The sequence below is a fragment of the Zootoca vivipara genome, chromosome 8 (genome assembly GCF_963506605.1).
Source record: "Zootoca vivipara chromosome 8, rZooViv1.1, whole genome shotgun sequence".
Taxonomy (NCBI): Eukaryota; Metazoa; Chordata; class Lepidosauria; order Squamata; family Lacertidae; genus Zootoca; species Zootoca vivipara.
In genome coordinates this window covers 27,360,144-27,380,870 of record NC_083283.1, presented here as the reverse complement: position 1 = coordinate 27,380,870, position 20,727 = coordinate 27,360,144, and the positions used below count along the sequence as shown (strand labels likewise).

Below are 20,727 nucleotides of genomic sequence, written 5' to 3'. Positions count from 1 at the left end.
GCTGTGTCAAGTACTTGGTTTGGGGGTGGTAACGGCACGAAACGAGGGGTTCGTGGCACAAAACAAGCATTAAACTTTGGCACCAGTCTGGGGAGGGATCCGCTGGGTAAAAGGGGTTATCAGTGTCTACTAAGCATGATGGTGCTCTACCTTCCCTGTTTGGGACAGTGTTTCTGCTTGCTGCTGACCACTCTGAAAACAAGAGGCTGGACTAGATGGGCCTTTGGCCTGATCCAGCAGGGCTCCTCTTATGCTCTTACTTTTTTTTATAAGCCATAACAATACAATACGATTGTTTTACAAAGCCACCTTCCAAGGTCCAAAGTGTTAGAACAATTATGTTATAACATTTGGCACTTACAAGGCATTTAGCAGAGCTCACGCCCTTGACTTTAATAGCTTAATGTTTATAATTTTAACTCTGCACACTTCTACCATTATTTGCATAGCTGATCTATTGATTTCAGCATCTAACACAGCAATGAGCAATTAGTTCCCCATCACCGTGTATTCCTTTTAGTGCAAAACGCTAACTCCACCACCCCGGCTTTATAGCCATGCTTGATAAACACACACGTGTATGTTTTGAACCCTAAAAGGAGGCATGGCAGGAAATTCATATTTGCTAGAGTCAGCCAGGCAAGAGGCTATTTTCAAGCCAGTGATGCAGTAAATACAGGCTATTTTCTGCATCAGTAGAAACTGCTGTACCCCCCCAATGAAGTGTATCATTTCCAAAGAGATCTCAATCTCAAACACATCTAGAAGCCAGTGCTGCCCCCTAATCCTAAACAAGCAAGGATGGGGTTAGTTTACTTAATAGTGAGAAAGACACTGGGTGGTATTAGACTAGATCTGAAATCAATGGACTCAAGTTAGTTGTGCTCTGGCAAATACAACCCACTCTGCACATGTTCAGAGACCCTTAAATATTTAGAGACAGCCACTCTAGATATTTTGGGAATCTGCTGAAGCACTGAAAATAGATTATTGGTCTAAACCTGGCACAAATTAAGCTCTTCCCAAGCAAGAATTAAAAGTTTGCAGTTTGCACAACTACCAGCGTGTGGGAGTGGGGAGAAAATTATTCCTCACACTGATGATTCTCTGCAGAATACTAATCCATTTCTATATCTTCCTCAGACTATTAAGGGGGTGTAGTCTCATGTATTATTCAAACTGTGTTTTTCAGGAGACCAAAACATTGGAAAGATCAGACTACTGTGCAAGCGCCTTTCTTGCAAAGTTGAAGAACATTTTGAGGGGAAGCAATGACAAGATCACAATATCCTTGCAAGTGGATCCTTCCACCTGCCGCAAACAAATCTGCCTGATTGGAATCCAAATCGAATACACAAAGCAAATATGTGGTAACAGTCTGAATTGATAGCAACTCCATCAGTTTGCTTGCAATGCTCCAGGCTTTTTAAAAATAATAATTTGGCAATGTATAAAATACATCTTCTTGACACTTGCTTTACCATTACATAACACTGTAATGTAGATGGACCCATAGTCAGCATCAGAGCACTATTAGGAGCCTTCTGAGGCCCATACACCTGCAGGGCCTGGTGAAAGTGTGAAAAGCAGTGATAAAAGGGAGGTGATGGCAGGGATGTAGCAATGGGGGAGGGGCCCTGCCAGGGCATTCACCCCGGGCACATTTTTCAGGGGCGTGGGCTGCTCATGCGGCCCCCCTGTGCTAGCCCTTTGCCGCTTTGGAGGGAAACCAGTTGGATATAACCCAATAGAAGTGTGTGTGTGTGTGTGTGGGGGGGTGTATGATGAGAAGAGAGGTATTTGCAGCTCAGAGCACTAGCTTCACGCTTTTCTTATTTCTTATGTTGCTTTTGCCACAGTCTCCCTGGCTAGTTTATTTCTTCTGTGCATGCTTAATTAAAGCCAATTGTTGAACTGTATGTGTACACATGCACACGCACACACATACACCATAACCAGTACTCTATTGTCTGCAGAGATGAACAGCTCTAGTGCACCCCTCGCCTCCTCACATGATGAAAAATGATTCACCGTATCTGCAGCATCTGTTAGGTTCTGGCGGAGCGCTGAGAAGTTAGCTGGAAGTGATGTTAGGAAGGGGCATCTTAGGTGTTACTCCACTCTTGTCTTTCAGTTGTTGTTGTCTCCAATGCAGTTTATATATAGAAATATTTATATACCAATCCATACAATATAACGTGCCAGTGTGCAACAGTATATACAATAAAATATAAAACACCATAAACACCATAAAAACATTAAAAAGGAAGAAAAGTTATATAGGCATGTCTACATACAAAAGGTCTGGAAGTCAAAAGTGAGACTGCCTGTTAGAATCATAGAGTTGGAAGAGACCACAAGGGCCATCCAGTCCAACCCCCTGCCAAGCAGGAAACACCATCAAAGCATTCTTGACATATGCCTGTCAAGCCTCTGCTTAAAGACCTCCAAAGAAGGAGACTCCACCACACTCCTTGGTAGCAAATTCCACTGCCGAACAGCTCTTACTGTTGGATAAGTGTTCCACAGAATAGGATTGGTGACACTACATGCCCGATTTCTAGAGAACACCAGTCAGTTCTTTGTAACCCTGCGGAAAACTAGTAATATTTCTCCGAGTGACCTCATGCTGGACCTCATCATTGTCCTTCCAGATAGCAATCTTACAGTTCCAATTCTGCTTAGTTTCATGATTCACACTTGGAAAGAACTCTAAGTCACCACAGTTACCTAAACTGCACCAGCTCAGAGTTCCAGTACTTCTTTTTCTAAGCTCATCACATCCAATTGATGCAAAGGTCAAGTGAGGGTCAAGTAGTTGGCTAATACTGATAGGTAGGCCTACCTACAGCCTTCTATGGAACCAGAGATGGGTTTGATGGCCAAAAATATAAAGGGAACTGTCTTAATGTGGAATGCTGGTGGTTTAACCTTTAACCTTTGACTCTGTGGCTTTCACCAATATAGAGGGACAAAGAACCAGCTAGCAGTGGATATGTTTGCATACTGGGTTAATAAATCACACTGTATACAAGTTGCAAGCTAGAGCATGCAGCCTGATCAATCCTGCTTCCCTTCTCCCCCAGAATGAGTAGGCAAAAGATAGCTTAGCTTTATGCCATAGCACAGTCCAATGTCATAACTCATTGGCAATCTAGCAACAAACATGGTTTCGGGCTGGGTAGTGATTGTTGCCTGTGAGGGCAGAACAAACCATGATCCTCAGTGTGGATGTAAAACTAATGCAATTTGTTGTTATATAGCCACTGCCGCACCAGTGGTACATGCTCTAGTTATCTCCTGCTTGGACTACTGCAATGCGCTCTACACGGGGCTACCTTTGGAGGAGACTTGGAATCCAGAAAGTGGCTGCTAGACTGGTGACTGGGAGCCACCACCAGAACCATGTAAAACCAGTTCTAAAAGACCCACATTGGCTACCAGTACGTTTCCAAGCACAATTCAAAGTGTTGGCTTTGCCATTTAAAGCCCTAAATGGCTTCAGCCCTGTATACCTGAAGGAGCAGCTCCACCCTCGTTCTTCAGACCAGACATTGAGATCTAGCTCCGGGGGCCTTCTGGCAGTTCCCTCATTGCGAGAAGTGAAGTTACAGGCAGAGGACCTTCTCACCCACCCTGTGGAACGCCCTCCTGTCAGATGTCAAATAAATAATTATATGACCTTCTGTAGACATCTGAAGGCAGCCTTAAATCTGGACGCTTTTAATGTGTGATGTTCTGTTGTGTTGTTGTTTCCGTAAATTATGTTGGGAAGCCGCCCAGAGTGGCTGGGGCAACCCAGTCAGATGGGCAGGGTAAAAAATAAATAATTATTAGCCCAAAGCATCCAAAATGTACCAGATTGGTGAAGGCTACCGTAACACACACTGCATATCATGCTCTTTTAAATTTGGGAGTTGCCTTTAGGTTAATCTGTTTAGGACCCTGCTATAGTGCAAATGCACTACAGGAAGAATTGTCTTAATGCAACATTGTGATACTGCATGGGCAGAAACTGGTTCCCCCCCCCACCGCAAAAAAGAATTGTACACAGTTTTGTATACACAGCTGCACACAGTACACTTTGTACACAGCATTGTTGAAGCAGATGACCTTTCTCTTTTGGCACTGAAAGCCAAATCCATCAGTCCAGCCAGGTGCAGTCAGGGAGGGAAGAACCTGCTCATCATCAATAGATGCTGGCAACTGTTTTCCAGTTCCCCAAGCCTTGGGGGCAAAGTTTTGTTTTGGTATCATGAAATTAGATCTCTAAGCGATACCCACATTTAGCACATTCTTCAGGTGAGGCTGTCACTTAATCTCCACTACAGAAAAGCAGGCCTGCTTTTTTTTTTTTTACCAACTATCAGCTATTTTTAGGCAAAGGAACCCACTTAAAATGTGCATGAATTTAAATGAATTTAGATGGGTAAATGAAAAAGTGCTGTTTGCTTATTAAATTTGTTCCCAGTTAGGCAGCTTAAATGACTTGGCACATCAGTGGATGTGAAATTTTTGAAACAAGGTGCACCATGCAGAAAAGAGTAAAAGTACAGCATAAAGTAGGCTAAAAAGAAAATAATTTGCATGTAACTGAAATCTGGTGGGTCATGAAGGTGCACTAGGCATGTGACCCCCCAGGTTGAGTCATGAAGGGTACTGATTCTAGCATACTTAATAGTGAATTGTGTGTCAAATCCCAATAGCATATTTCCAAAAAAACTAGGCATGATCCTGACAAAAGAACAAAAGTATGTGCTTAGCTCCCCCATATTAAAATCAAGATGGCTTAAAAGGTACTTTTATGTTTCATGAATGTTTAAATTTTAATGTATTAATGGGATTGTTTTATTGTGTTTATTTTGGAAGTTTATCATTTGTGATGAAACTTTTTAGTGTTTTGTAAGCTGCTTATAAGCATATTTTTGCATTAATAATAATACTGTAATAATAATATTTGGCATATACCTGTATAAAAATTATTGTTGTTGCTATGGTTTTGCTGTTGTTGGTTATTGCTTACCTTTATCTTGATCATGTCCCAAATGCTTTATCAGCAGAGCGCCATCAGTTGTAACTCTCTCTGTCCCCCCTTTTCTCCATTTCCTCCTCCTTACCCCTAAAGTTTGTACTGTAGTAATATTCCAAAGGCATCTTTGGGAAAACTCTAAAACTTTATTTGGTGAAAAGGATTCATAGTTGTGAGCACATGCTCGGTTGAATGAAAGTGAGTCCAAGACACTGGGCCATTTTGTAACCTTTTGACCTTCCAGGTTTCTACCTTCCAAGCACATGTCTATAGATAAGACTGTAATGTTTCCCATATGAAAATTCTGGGGGTTGCAGAAAACAGGAAATGATTAGTCATTTTAGTATTCCACACTTCAGCATTTTCCTTCTCCTGTTTTTTGTTGATCTGTAGGCTCGGCACACTTCCTCTTTGGGTGTACTGTACTTTTTCGGTGTAATAAAACAAATGTAATCATCAGTGAAGACACCCTTCTTCGAAAAACATAACATGAAACCTAGCTTGTGGCAGTCCTCTTCTTCCCTAATTGTCTTCCATTTCAAATAACTACTGAAGTGAGTGGATTTTGCCAAAAAATCAAAAAGAAAAAAGATGCTGATGAAAGGCATTGATCTTGAGAAACATAATTTGAATCAATGTATTTTTGATGCCATAGAAGAGGTAAAACCAGATCTTGACAACCTGTACAGTTACTGACAGCACACGCCTATGCATGTCTACTTAGAAATGAGCCCCACTGAGGTCAACAAGACCTATTCCCAGGTAAGTGTGTATGGGACTGTAGTCTACAAAGCAAAAACTTAAGCCTCCTAACATTTTATCAACTGCATTTATGTAAGATTTATTCTTTCAAATAAAGCAGATGTCAAGGAATACTTGGGGATGTTAAAGCACATATCAGAATTTCACTTAGCTCCTGCCTGCAGGCTTCCCACAGGCATGTGGTAGGTCACTATGAGAAGTAGATGGGCCTTTGATCCAAGGAGCCTCTTTTTATGTCCTTAACATAAATTTCAATGCGGTTTGGGGTTTTCTTAGGTACGAGAGATTTATACCACTGTGACAATATTCCAGATATCTGTGAGTCTGTGTATTCATTTCTTCTCCTTCTGCTGGCAGCACTTATCATTAGAAAGCTGAGAGGGAGAGGGTACTAGACTCTGCTTGAGCAACCTGTGATTCTTCTACCTGGAAGAAAATCGTAAGACCATGACATCCTACTTTCTAGAAGCAGTAAGGAAAAGCCTCTCTCAGTGTGCCGTTAAAGGCTACTGTGACATCAGCAGGCAACAAATCCCCTTTAGTTTATTCTGCTCTCTATTTTGTATGCTTGAAAATTAGAAGTTCTGAGTGGCAAGCTGCGCCATGCAGCAGATTTTAAAACATTTGATTAGCACAGCTACTGCCTTGGACAATTTTGGTACAAGCTATATTTTGTGGATGCAAGTTTACACTTCTCCCCTCCTGTGCATATTAAGAAAAGTCCTACAGTATCTACCCCAATTCAATTTTAAATGTCTGTCCGTCCTACCACTTAATTGGCATCTTGCTAGCCCTTAAAAAGACTACTGTACAGAGAAACAAGTACTTGAATGAAAACAAGGATTTTTGAGCAGGAACTCCTGGGCTACATCCACACTAAACATTTAAAGCACCTGACTTCTCCCAAGGAATCCTGGGAGCTGTAGTTTGTTAAGGGTGCTGGAAATTATTGCTCTGTGAGGGTGCCCAGGGTTCTTTGGGGAAGGAAAGCCGTGTGCTTTAAATGTATGGTGCAGATGTGACTGTGCTGGTTCCTTTATTCCAGGCATCCCCAAACTGCGGCCCTCCAGATGTTTTGGCCTACAACTCCCATGATCCCTAGCTAACTGGACCAGTGGTCAGGGATGGTGAGAATTGTAGTCCAAAACATCTGGAGGGCCGAAGTTTGGGGATGCCTGCTTTATTCCCTCTCCATATAGGTCTTTCATCATAACAGCAGCAAAAGAGAGGGCAAACAAAAGGGACATTTTATCACCTGGACCAAAGGAACATTTGACCTGCGGCATCAGATTAATCTGTGGTTAGAAATTGCCAACTGCAATTTGGCTACTGCTCATTGAAACTGTAGGTTAGAGAGCATAAGGTTCCTGACCCAAGCCTCCCAATCTTCACACAAACAGACATACAGTGACACAGATTCAAGCAGAGACAAGGAGTCCTGCTGCGGAAGAGCATATTAGAGAACTGACACTCTTAGAACGAGCAACTGAAAGATGCAGTTATAACGACAGCCTCAACAAATTGAGATGTACAGTTTCAAACTGTCCCTATTTATACACTTACAGAGAGCTGCTGCTCTATACAGCAGAACTCAGGGGTGTCTTCTGAAGGATAGATAATGATGTCTCCACCCTGCCAAGGGGTCCATGTTAGGAAACTAGAACTGCATGTGCAAACCATGATAATCTGAAGGAGGGGTTGTGTGTGTGGCTATGTGAGCCAGCCTCTGCTGGAAAGTTTCATCTTTTAAAGCCAACACACACAGTTGTGCTCCCCAACCCACCCATTGGCCAGCACGTTTACTGAATCATTCATTGGGATCCAGTTTGCTCTGGCCCAGGGGTGGGGAACCTCTGTGATGCTGGTAGTGGAGTTCATTTGGGCTGGCCCTCTAAGGGTCACATGCCAGCTAGCCCTAGAAACACCATTGATTCTATGACACTGCCTGCCACAAGTAATTTAATCTATGGGTCATGACAAAATGGCATAACTAAGGCTGAAATGTGATTTGTCAGTTCGCTCTGAAGGTAAGGAAAGAGAGGGAGAGAAGGAAATGGGAGGTGCTAGGAAAGTGGGACTAGCTGAGACCTGATAAAAGAATCCCGGTAAGAGGGGTGGGGAAAAGAAAGGAGAAATGCAGAGTAGGAGTAGAGACAAGATTCATCTACTACATATCAGAGTTGTCGCAATACTATAGAACAGATGTATGAAGACAGTAGCTTGCTATATGGAAACACTCATGGATAGAAATGCCTTGTAATAATAATAGCTTGATCAGGCCAACGTATGTCTTGAAGTTGGACAATGGCAAGTCAAAATCTGCAGCAGAGATGAAATTTTACAAAAGGTTAAAACTGAAAAGAAAATGTTGAAAAGTAGCCTCAGAGGCCTACCAAAGTTTGTGGAACAATTACATTGGGATCAGAACATGTCTATGGCACTGCTTCAAACCTTTTCTTTTGCTATTAATTTACTATGTATATTTTACCGTACATGTTTGTATGAAAATTTAAACTATGAAACTTTTTAAAGCATTCTATATGATAGCTAGATCACTCAAGTCTATGAGTGATACTGCTGATCATAATGTTCTATAAAAGAACATTACCACTGTAGCTACATTTGTCTATGATTTATTGCTTATTGTAGGCGGGGTAATATGGCTGAATGCCCAGGGAGGCACTTGGCCATAAATCTAACCTTTTAAAAATCTTAAGACTGGGCTAAAAATCTGAACATCCTCAGTAACATGATAGACCATTCAGAAATCAGTGCTCAGCTCATGGTGTAGCCAAAATTGAGCACTTTTGCATTTCACTGATTTCCACTGGGATAGTTAAGGATATGCACAACTGTTTTCTATTGAAATCAATGGACCTAAAAGTAATTAACTTTGTCATGTTGTACATGCATAACACTTGAGTTGCACAAGACATTTTGCAATCTTCTAAACGGCACTTTCTCCATAATAGGTATTTCTAACATACAGTAAAGAGGAACTGATTTTGAGTTTTACTAGGCTCTGATCAGATGTTGGGAGTAGAACATGCTGACTGGACTTCCACTGTTTCTCTAAAGAGCTGCTAATTGCATTCATTTTGTTTCAACCATAAGTCGGACTAGACTTTTAAAACCACCATTGATCTATTTAGTATGGATTCTCCTTTCCCAGTTCCCAGTTTGTAATGTTAGAGCAAAGATGAATCTTTGTTTGATGTAATAAAAAATTGTAAATCATAGAAATAATAGAATTGTAGAGTTGGAAGGGACCCTGTGGATCATCTAGTCCAATGTGACGAAAGTTACATATTCCAAACAATCAAGCAGCGGCTCTATGACCACAAAAGACAGTGCTTGTTACCTCATACTCCAAGATCCTGTTCTCTGGAGGCCTTAGGTATTACAACACCCTACGGAACCTGTGCCAAATATCTAAAGGATCTACTACTCCCTTCCCATTGAAGAGCCTTTATGCTCGCAATATTAAATGCCTTCCCCTCTGCAGTGACCAAAGGTAGATTCTCACATACTCCATAGCAAGCCCATCTGTGTGCCTGCAACCAAGTAGTACCTGATTCAATAGGACCACATTCTCTTAGATTGCTCTTTACACAGTAGACCATGCCAACTGATGCTGAGCAAAATGTTGGACCTCCAGCTACAACTCCGAGAAAGTCAAATGAGGTTTCTGCTGGCAGATTGGGACAGAGATATCACTGTTTTAGTAGCTTCCTTTTTAGCCACAATTTTACCTGAAAGGGTTCACAACGAACCATCCTTTGGCATAGCTGCCAAGTTTTCCCTTTTCTCGCGAGGAAGCCTATTCAGCATAAGGGAAAATCCCTGTAAAAAAGGGATAACTTGGCAGCTATGCCTTTGGGGGGACAGGGTGAAGCATAATATCTAAGTGCACACAATCACAGTGTGACCTGATGACCCCCAACAGCTTCACCCTTGTCCTTTTAATTATCCCAGAGACCTGAAATGTTTTATACTGTGATGCCAATAAAGGTATTTGATTTGCAATGCAGCTGTCCCATACGGGGATCAAACATGCAACCTCAGCATTATCAGCACGATGCTCTAATCAACTGAGCTACCCAGGCTTTTTGTGATGCTGCCAGTTGCCCCATGCTGGAATTTGTGCCATTAGAGTACATTATCAAATAAGAGTTACTTGAGGGCTTGCAAATGTTGGGATACTAGATAATAGCCTTGGAGGACTGACATTTACAGGAGCATATTCAGAGGCACATAGTTTCCCTTTTGTAAGGGGTAGTTTGCTGAAAGCATATTTCACCTGTGTTCCATTATTTGCCCTGACTCTGAATTAGTCCCAGGTTCAAGTCTTCTATGTACATCTGAGAGACAGTGAATAGCTCAAAGTAACTTGGTATGTTTCATGGCTAAATAGTTGAATACTCGTACCAAAACCCCACAATGGCATAACACACAATTGTGCCAGAATCGGTGTTATACGATCTTCCGGTTATGTACCCTCTGAACAGCATTATTAATCATTATTGTTTGCATTTATGCCTCACCATATGGGCAAAGCAGTTCACAAGGCAAAATTCTGTATACAAAACAACTTCGTGCTGGAGCTGTGTGGAAAGGGAGAGGCTAAATATTTGATTCAGGATAACTGAGCTCTCATTCTGTTCTGCTGTTCTGTTGTAGTATAAGCAAACAATGGCCAATTCAGGGTAGAGCGATGAGATAACTTTACTATGGGCAATAGAATCAAAAACATCTCTAAGAGGCATTTATTAAGGCATTTATTTTCTAGAAAATACTTTTGGACAAAACAGGATCTTATTTCTATGTAAATCTGATGCCGGGAAGAGAAAGACTGACAATGTAAAGAGAACTGACAACAGTAATTTTGTAGCAGGAGAGGACTGGAAATACCAGGGCTGATCTACCTCTCTGTCATGTGAGAATCTTAAGTTTTTTTATCCACTGATCTTTCTTCTTGTTCACCTTACAAAGCTAGAAGTTGAAGGTAACTAGGTTGGTTTATGGGGGCAGGCGTGGGGATCCAAAGGCAACACTAGCATAGCATGAGGACTAATTAGAAAACACCATAAAGAAGCAGGGGGACTGTACAGAAGACTGGCCTCTACGAAGGACTGTCTGGTATAAGCCTGGTTTAAAAAATAAGAACCAAGGGAAGCAGGGGCTTTGAAGTTGCCCCTTAGCAGTCGGCAACAGGACAGCAGACTGAGCAGTCCCAGGCATCACTAGGTCAGTTTTTCCCATGATGGTGAGATGCATTTAAATTATAGAGATTCTTTCAAATTTTATATCTATACATTAGCATAGGCACATTTTGTGCAAATCTGCTTCCTCTTTTTTTGGTGTTGTGTAGGTGCCCATGATATAATGTAGCGAGAAAGCTGTTGAGCTCACCAGAATTCTCTTCTCCAGGCTGGGTCTTCTGCCAAAAGAAAAAAGAAAAGAAAAGAAAAGAAGTGGTGGTGGTTGGTTGTGGCAGAAACAGAAAGAATATTTGTGGGCATGATGGAAAAGGCAAATCTGCAAATTGCAACAGTGTCAAGCCATAGCTATGGGTAGACATGTTGATCTAGTTGCTTACAAAGCAGGTAAGTATTTATTGCTGTTTCCTAAACAAGAGACAGTAAACAGAAACTAGATCAGCATGGAAGAGCTGAGTTGCTAAAAGAAACCACAGCTCTTTGCATGTTAATTAAGGTAAACTTGGGAATATGACAGTAATTTACTTTTATTTAGGCATGTTAGGGCTGTATGTGCAGCTGATACAGATGTGCATCAGTATGGTCATCTAGTTCTACTGAACTACACAGATGTGCCTGAGTATGCTCATCCCATAGGAGCATAATCACACATGCATCAAAATATTATTAGATATGGATCAGGACCACAATGTGCAAGGAAAACAGAACACTAATCTGAATACTGTTTAGCCTTTGGGACAGTGTATATGATCAATTTATAACCATAAATGCATGCCGCTTTATTCTGCTGTTATTCTGCTTGTTTTCTTTCTCTTTTTAAAAAATACCTGCTTGCTTTAATTATTTGCAATTTATCTTGATGCTGTTTTAATATTTGTTCTTATGCTATTTGGAGATTAATTGGTCAAAAGGCTGAGCATGTGTATGACATGACTAGGTGCTTTCCCATCATTTCTGTTTTCACATTAATTGGAAAAATGTAGTCTAAACAGATGCATTTGTTAACATGCCTGACATAGTTTTGGTTGGTTTGCTTTAAGCATGGATCAGGTGATCCACGAGTCTAAGAAAGGGAAAGGACCTTAATCTGCCTTATCAGATGACATGAACTGCAATTATGCCATAATAAATGTCTTATAACTTATTTTAAGTGCCACAAATCTCTTTGTTGTTTTTGCTGCAACAAAATAGCAGGCTGCCTCTCTGGAAATCTAGTTCAAGAAATATTTTAATCAGAGGCACCTTTTTAACTGATTCATCCAACTGATATAGCTTGCAGCCCTACTCTAGTGTAAACAGTGGGGTCAAAAGATCATGAAATGAAAAGAGTAGTATTGGCTTATCTGAAACTTGTAGGGCATTACCACTACTACTAACTTTTCTTCTTTTCTTTTGGGTGCATGCATATACACATATTGTTTGTGCCTTATGTAAAGGTAAAGGTAAAGGTAAAGGTAAAGGCCATTAGGTCCAGTTGCAGACAACTCTGGTGTTGCGGCGCTCATCTCGCTTTACTGGCCGAGGGAGCCGGCGTACAGCTTCCGGGTCATGTGGCCAGCATGACTAAGCCGCTTCTGGGGAACCAGAGCAGCACACAGAAACACTATTTACTTTCCCGCTGGAGCAGTACCTATTTATCTACTTGCACTTTGACATTCTTTCGAACTGCTAGGTTGGCAGGAGCAGGAACTGAGCAACGGGAGCTCACTCCGTTTCTCTTAACTTAAAAAAAGTTGGGCTAAGGTTAAGCTTCTCCATGCCATTTTCTTATGCTTCATGTAAAAAATAAAAATCTGTTGAAAACTACTTTTCAGAGAACTTAATATGCTATATTTTATCCTGTGTGTTGTTCAGAATTCTGAAATACACATAGGCCCTGCTATCCAAATGCTTGTTATACAAAAAAATCACTTATCCAAACACAAGGAATTAGTACCTCAACCTTGCTATACACACTGCAGATTCATATATCCAAACAGCCAGAGCTGCATGCAGTACTGTAAAATCAAATAAGTGCTGGTGGTGCCATACTGGAGAGCTGTATGAGTCTAGGGTTGCCATACGTCCGGAATTTTCTGGACATAGCCAGGAAATGTATCTGGATTTTAACCTTTTGAAATATGACAACCCTCTATGAGTCATACACTATGCCCACTAAGCCAGACTGCTACTCTCAGGTGTGATGGAAGTCACTGTCCCTTTGCCAGTGCTGAAGTAAAATCCAGCTGCCCTTCCAGCCAACTCCTGCCTCGGGCAGCAAATTGTCTCGGGGCAGGCCTTGTGCACCCCCCCCCCCAAGTTGGATGATGCCTTAGTATGTTTAACATTGCAGACTTGATATGCTATACAATTAAAATTGGTTTTGCCTTGCCTCAGCAGCAAACAAGGAAACAAACCGGAGGCCTCCCTTTTCCCTCCTGCATGCCCGCCAGCTGTGCCCCGTCAACCATATGGCTGGCGGGCATGCAGCTTGCCTCCCAAGCCTCCGCAGCAGGAGAGCGATCCCCACAGAGTCTTAGGATGGAAGCTGCGCCCCGCCAACTATATGGCTGACAGATGTACAGCTTCCTTCCCAAGCCCCCACGGGAGGAGAGCAATCCTCGCAGAGGATTGGGAAAAGGTCGAAAACTCTGGGGAATGGGGTGCCGGAGGGATCTTTGCACCACGGCGCCGGATATGCTTAAGATGGGCCTGCTCTCAGGTAAGTGAACATGGGCATGAACAAGGCCGGCCCACCCATGAGGGAAGGTGTGACAACTGCCTCAGGCGGCAAGACCCACAATCCTCAGGCGGCAAGACCCACAATCCTCAGGCGGCAGGACCCACAATCCTGCTGTATATTTTTACAACCCCCTTGTTTCTGATGCAGATCTTCACTTCTACCCGTTTTGCCTCATTGGCTGATAAGCCACAAACTTGCTCAGGTTACTCCATTCACGGCACAGAGAGGCTTGTTGAACAGGCGAGCCCTAGAAGCTTATATATATATATATGCACAAAACTGCACACATATATATATATATATATATATTATTTTTCTATTTTTCTATCTAAAAACTTAGTCGTGTCCTCTTGAGCAACTCTAAAAAAAACCCACTCGCCCAGCTTTTCCAGTTAATTCGGTATAATACTCCCCCTCCCACCCGTCTTGTTTTCTCTCCCACTTGGTTCAGCCCGGGCTAACGGCGCGCCTCTATGAAGACATTCGTCCTCAGTTCCCACCCCCTTACTTTTCTCAGCCAGTGGTTCAGCCCGGGACCTCCGCTCGCCGGCGGAGACCGGTACTACCGTAAATCAAACTGCTGCTCTTTGCTCCGACAAGTTCCATCTCCTCAGCTCCTTTGCGTAGTAGGGCTTGAAGCGCGATGTGCGCGCGTGCGCAGGGCGCCCCGCCCCGCCCCCTTCTCCTCACGCCGCTTCAGTCGCGTTTGGGTTGCCTCGCGCCGGATCCTCCTCCTCCCTCCCTCCCTCCCTCCCTCCCTCTCCACCTCGACGGTTGGGGCGCGCGCCGCCAGTGGCAGGCGGGAGACGGCGCGCGCGCGCGATCTCTCTGTCTGTTTTCTGTGAGCAGGAGGAGGAGAGCCTCCAATGCCGCTGCTGTGAGATGGCATCGTTTTGTTGCGCTGTGGCGGCAGCGGCGTTAGTGGCAGCGGCGTTTGGGAGCGGTGCCGAGGGCTGAGGCGGCGGCTGGCGTGGACGGGGAAGGACCACCCTCGGCCACAGCGAGGCGGCGGCGGCGGCACCACAACGCAGCTGGGCTCAGAGCCACGGTAAGGCAGGCACCGAAAAGCAGCCAGCTTGACTGGACTGACAAATACTGTAAACAGGCTGCGCAGCCAACGCCAGCTCTTCTCGGTCGGTTCCTGGCGGTGGTGGCCTGACGGAGACTCTAAGCGTCGTGGGGCCCCTGCGAGTTGGGGGGGTGCATTTCTCGCCCCCTTTGGGGGAGGGGGGGCTCGCTTTAGTGGGTGGGAGGAAAGGGTGCGAAACAGAGTCTCTTCCCCCCCCCCGTCGCACGCACCCACCCACCCCTTCTCTCTCTCTCTGCCGGGCCCTCCTGCTGGTTCGGGGGGTGGGGGCAACGTGGAAGGCGAAGGGTGCCCCGTGTCTTCTTGCTTTGCCTGCCTCCCCCTTCCAACCCTTTTGCTACTCTTGCCCTGGTGTCACCTTGTTTATTCATTTCATGGATCTTTAACTGCCTGGCAGGGGCGGGGTAAGGCAGGCCGTGGGAGATGGGCCAGCTTGAGCCTTGAACCCTGTTAGCAGCGCTGAGTGGATTGGCAGAGCCGTCAGCGCCCTGGGAAGCAGTCCCGGCAGGGCGGCCCCCTGTCTCTCGATCCAAAGGGGGAGGAGAATATTAGTTACATTTTGATTGCTGTTTACCTTCGTTCTTGGAAAGGGGGTAGAGGAAGAAGGAAGAGGCACTCTCACTTTGGGATGACCTACTGTGACTCTGCAGCCTGTCATTTTTTCTCTCTCCCCCCCCCAAACCAGCTTCGTCCTATCACCCTCCCCCTTCTTGCCCAAAATACTGCACAACATTGCTTTTCTCTAATGCTGCAAAGGGGATGGAAGGCCTGCGACGGTTGATCATACCTTCCTACCAGAATACTGCATATTCCACCACGTATCTGAAATAATATTGTTTGCAGCTGGATTCTGTGCTTGCTTGGTTGAAAGTTAAGTTGCACTGAATCTGATGTGACTTGCTTCCAAGTAAGTGAGTATATGATGTAGCCTTAAAGAATGCTAATAATAAAAAGATAGTGTTATGCAATAGGACGGTAATGGGACTCTTCAGAAACTCGATCAGAACAAGGAAGGTCCTGCATAATAGAGGCTTACAATACTTCAGTGTTGAGGTGATGTGACAGTGTCTACTCTAAGTGTTATGCAACTGAACGCTCCCAAAATGTTAACAACTCTACTAGTTGTTGCAACTGCGGGAGGCAGTGCAAGACAGGAGTGCCTGGCGTGCTCTGGTCCATGGGGTCACGAAGAGTCGGACACGACTAAACGACTAAACAACAACAGTTGTTACAATTAGTGCTCAAGTACTGTGTGTTTGTAAATCTACATGGCTGAATGCGCACTGTTGAGTATTTTATTTTTAAGTTTCTAGTATGAATCAAAGATATCCTGTTTTTCTATTACGAACTCAAGGGTTTCTAGGGTATTCATGAGACACCAGCCATACTCAGACATGTTTTTAGTACAGTTGCTGCACTACCGGTATGTGCCTTAGCAGGGCTGTCTCAAGCAGGTCGGGCGCGGTGGTGCAGAGATCGCTCCGGCGCCCCCGCCCTGGTGGACAGGTGCAGTGCGCAGCATGGCTTCCGTGCGGCTTTGCCGCGCAGCACCCGCCTGCCAGCCCAGCCCCCTGGCGCCTCATGCCACCGAGACTACCCCTGGAGCCGGGCCTGTGCCTTAGATCATGGCTTGAGACCCAAATACATGTTCAGATGTTGCTTTTTTGACATGCTGGTGTTCTACAGCAGTAGCTTTCTTCAGATTCAGCACCCATCTTTAACCCCAACATGCAATATGGAATCATTTTTTATTTGGACTTTCTAGGACATATTCACACACCACACTAAACAAAGGTTTTGCACAACACATGAGCCACAGTGAACCTCAGATTTGAGTGCTCCCCTATTTTCTTCCCACATGGCCAGGAGAATTTGGGAAGCTTTTCCTTTTGGTTTCCTTTAACTATTACTTTACATTTTGTCTAAATGGTTGTCGTTTAGTAGTGTCCGACTCTTCGTGACCCCATGGACCAGAGCACGCCTGTTTTCCACTGCCTCCCGCAGTTTGGTCAAACTCATGTTGGTAGCTTCAAAAACACTGTCCATCTCTAAATGGTAGATCATAGTTTGACACTAACAGTGGTCAGTTTAAATAAGAATAATTATTTCCAGTTCTGGCAAAATAAGAAGTCACATTTGTAGGAAACAGGAAATAAGTTTCCCTAGTCTTTCTATTCCATCTGTGTGGGAGGAGGAAATGGAAGAAGGGGAGTGGGAGCCCAAGGTTTGCTTCTTTTTGTGCATGTCATTCTAAACCATGGTTTAGCACAGGATGGGAAGCCTTTTTATTTCCTGCCACATTCCTTTGGAAATGCTAGAGACAAAAGTGTTCAAGATTGAGTGATCCAGAAAAAAGACTGCCCTGCTTCATTTTTCAGGCCTCTTCAGGTCTACTCAGAAGTAAGCCTCATTGGATTTGATTGGTTGATCTCAAGTATACTGTATAGAGGTTTTTTAAACATACAACAAACTAATAAAGCACTGTTCTGGATACTAATTTCTCTCCAATTTTAGTATGCCCCCCACCCATTCACAAGTTTGGCAGAAGCTTACTATTTTTTCCTCAAACAGCTGGGGAAAAAAAACTTAATTTCTCCAAACCATATAATCAGAAAGAAGAGGTGAGGGAGAACATCAATCATTTTTTCTCAAGTAAAATACTCCCCTTCCACTTGCTCAGGAGCTACATGGAAAGATCAGGAAAATGCTTCTTTAAACACCCAGGAAAATTAAGGAGTAGATAAGAAGGAAGCAACTCTTTGGGGATGGAAGAATAGAGTATTTGGGTCAGGGATTACATGTCTGGGTCCAGGACAGAAAATGCCTCTGTGAATGACTTGTGCTGGAGAATGGGCATGGGGGGAGCACAATCTCCTTAGTTCTGGACCTCTCAGTGGCTTTTTATATGATTGACCATAGTATCCTTTTGAGCTGTCTATCTCAGATGTCACTTGAGGACACTGTTCCTGTGTGGGGGTTACATTTCAGAAGATGGTGCTGGAGGACTTCTGTTCCACTTATTGTCCTTTATTCCTCATGGTCCTTTTTTATTTCCCATACTTTTTAACGTACATGAAACTACTAGTGAGGTCATGTAGCTCCATCTCTCTTTTCCACATTCTTATCCTAAGGAAACCCTGAACACATATCTGGGGGCAGTGTTTGGGTAGATGAGGTTAAACGACAAGACAAAAGCGCTGTGAGTTGGGGAAAATTACACATCCAGTTGGCGTTCTATTTCCCCTAAGGGGCCAAGTGAACATTTTGGGAGTGCTCCTGGACTTGGTGCTATCTGTGGAGGCACATGTAACATTGGTGGCCCATGTGTTTTAACTAGTTTGAGCTGTTTTGTCTTATCCAGAGGAGGCAGATCTTGCCTCAGTGACATTTGTGTTGGTTACATTCAGGTTGGATTACTTGAATGCACTCTGCATGGAGCTTCTCTTAAAGATGATACAGTAGTTTCAATTACTGCAGCACTATGTGGTAGCAAGAACACTTCTAGGAGTCAAGCGTTCTTATCTTATTACAGCGATAGTTACACTACCTGCCTGTTCACTTCTGGGCCCAATTTAAGGTGATGGTGTTTAAAATAGTAAAGACTTTGGGTTTAGGCTGTCAGAAGGACTGCCTACATTAATACGTACCTGCTAGAAACCTGAGATTGACATCCGAGGCCCTTCTCTGTGGTCCACTGATAAAAATGGTCAGGTTGTTGAGTACAAACCCCATATTTCTGAAATGCCGTTTCTGAGGGAATTCATATGGCTCCATCTCTGCTGATCTTCAGGGAAACCCTTGGTTGTTTTTGTTTTAATTTGGTCAGTATTTGGATGATTTTAGGGTTTTATCCAATGCTGTTACCGTATTTTTGTGTTAATTGGTTTTACTGCTACTTTAAATGTTGGATTTTTAATGAATAGCATTGATTTGTTGGGAAAGTATACACACTAAAAGATGAAGTAGAAACATGCTGTAGCAGTCACAATGCCTTCTTCCACATGACTAATAGAGTTCCTTTACATTTGGTCTCTTCATATCTGCTTTTTCTGTTAAAGCTAACCCCTAAAAATAAATGGTGGTGGCATGATTACTTTTGGATTACAACACTTTGGGTTATAACACAAGGAACTGAAGACCAATGTTCTGCAATAGGGAACTGGATCTGAATCCTTATGTCTTCTAACCGTGCCCCCCAGCCAAATGCAACAGGTGGATGGGGCTGTCCTCTGCCAATCACCTGACTTCACAATGACATTGGGTGACAATGACAATGGCTTTGAAAAGGCAGGTATGCTTCAGATGCCAGGTGTGCAGATGATTGATGGGGCTTAAAAACTCATTTTGGCCCATCTACCTTTTTATCAGCTCACACCTGACATCATATAGGACATCATGTGATTGGCAGGTGAGCATGGCTTAGCCAAAGTGGCCCAGAGGTTTCTTTAGCCATGTTCTACAATGTGTGTAACATGCAATATTCCTTTTAGGCACGGTCTAGCCAAAGTTAAGCACCTAAGATTGCAGTATTATGCATACTTTGGAGTTTTAAGCATAATTTGATTTACTTCCATAGCATGCATAGGAGCAGATTGTAAGTCACATTGATTTAAACAAAAGAGATTTAAGTATGCTCAGACCCGTGGGATTTGTAGCCCCTGTCTTCACTTGAGTAACAGCATAAACTTGGTGCTTAAGATGATCCTCTAAATAAAGTGGTTAAAGTGTTAATCTTTCAGTTTCTGCTTAAAAAATGAGAAAGAGCTGAGTGTGTACACAGGTAGGGGACAGTTAGAACAGGGCTACCGGTAGGCAACCTCAGGCTCAGGCCAAACATTGCCTTCCAGACTTGTTGCAGGCCACACCCCATCTCCCCACACCACACCTTTTGCTTTACCATATTGCTTTATATTTGAGTGTTTTACCATATTGCTTTATATTTGAGTGTTTTTGCCTTGCTGAAATGTGTCCTTTGCCTCTGATAATGACTCTTGCTTGCCTGGATAGAGAATAGAGAGGGGTATGTAAATGTGCATGGAAATAATCCTATCATACAAAGGTGAAATGTTCACTGCTTTTGCATGCCCAGAAGGGAGTGAGGTCCTCTGCCTGAAAAAGGTACCATCCATCCCTGAGTTAGTGGTTAAGTGAGTTCTCATGTTATTGCTGTTTAGGTGTAATGGAGAAGTGGAAACTGTGAGTAAGGTAATGCGATGTGTCCTGTGGGTTCATCTTATAGCATGGTGGATAAAAATCAATGTTTGATATACTTGGGTTTTAAAAGTCATTTATTAAGAATTTCTGTTAAAATAAATTGGTTAAAATGAAACCTTCCAAGTTAAACTCCACTATTCTTAACTAGTAGCAGCTGGTGGAGTGGGACAGTTTAGCTTGCTTACCTGGAGGTTGCTTCTGAGCACCAACAGGAGGGATGAGGCAGTGGGCACAGTGAAGGTGAGGCAAATTAACTCTGCTGCTGCATCCACATCATACCCACCTTCCTGCTCCTTACTTTGTGTTAGGAAGTCAGGTAAGCAATGCCACTCTATTCCACTGCTGCTGCTGCTTCTCAAATTTGAATTGGTTAGCTGCCTGGTTCATTCACATGTAATAATGGTTTAGTGCTCTGTGGATGAGTCTCCAAAAGATCGCGTGAAGTATAGGACTCATGCTCCACATTCCTTCTCCTGTGGTACGGCTAGGAGGAAGACTTCTGCTCTGTTCAGTTATGCTTTCAATGGCTAAGTGTTGCATATAAAACAGGGTTCGTGGCTTAAAACAAAGGACAGTTAAAACAAGTCAATTTCATAACTCATAATTAGCTGAATTTAACTAATGAATTTATTTGATTATGTTTGGTTATTTAAAAATTCTGGAGAGCAATCTTGGTTTTTAAAAAATCGCAGGA

At 43.3% G+C, this 20,727-nt stretch overlaps 1 protein-coding gene and 1 long non-coding RNA gene across 3 annotated transcripts in view; one reads left to right on the top strand and one right to left on the bottom strand.

Annotated features, from left to right (window-relative positions):
- Positions 1 to 2,205: 2,205 nt before the first annotated feature.
- On the bottom strand, positions 2,206 to 14,430 carry LOC118089830 (uncharacterized). The gene is made up of 3 exons (XR_004693189.2): positions 14,241 to 14,430; positions 11,204 to 11,231; positions 2,206 to 6,217 (listed from the first exon to the last, which is right to left on the bottom strand). It is a non-coding gene; the product is annotated as an uncharacterized LOC118089830 (long non-coding RNA).
- A 78-nt stretch (positions 14,431 to 14,508) lies between these two features.
- WWP1 (WW domain containing E3 ubiquitin protein ligase 1) overlaps positions 14,509 to 20,727 on the top strand; it is a 61,115-nt gene continuing 54,896 nt past the window's right edge. For both annotated transcript variants that reach the window (XM_035124822.2, XM_035124821.2), the window contains exon 1: positions 14,509 to 14,780. The gene's annotated coding sequence lies outside the window, so the exon portion shown is untranslated. The remainder of the gene's footprint in view (positions 14,781 to 20,727) is intronic.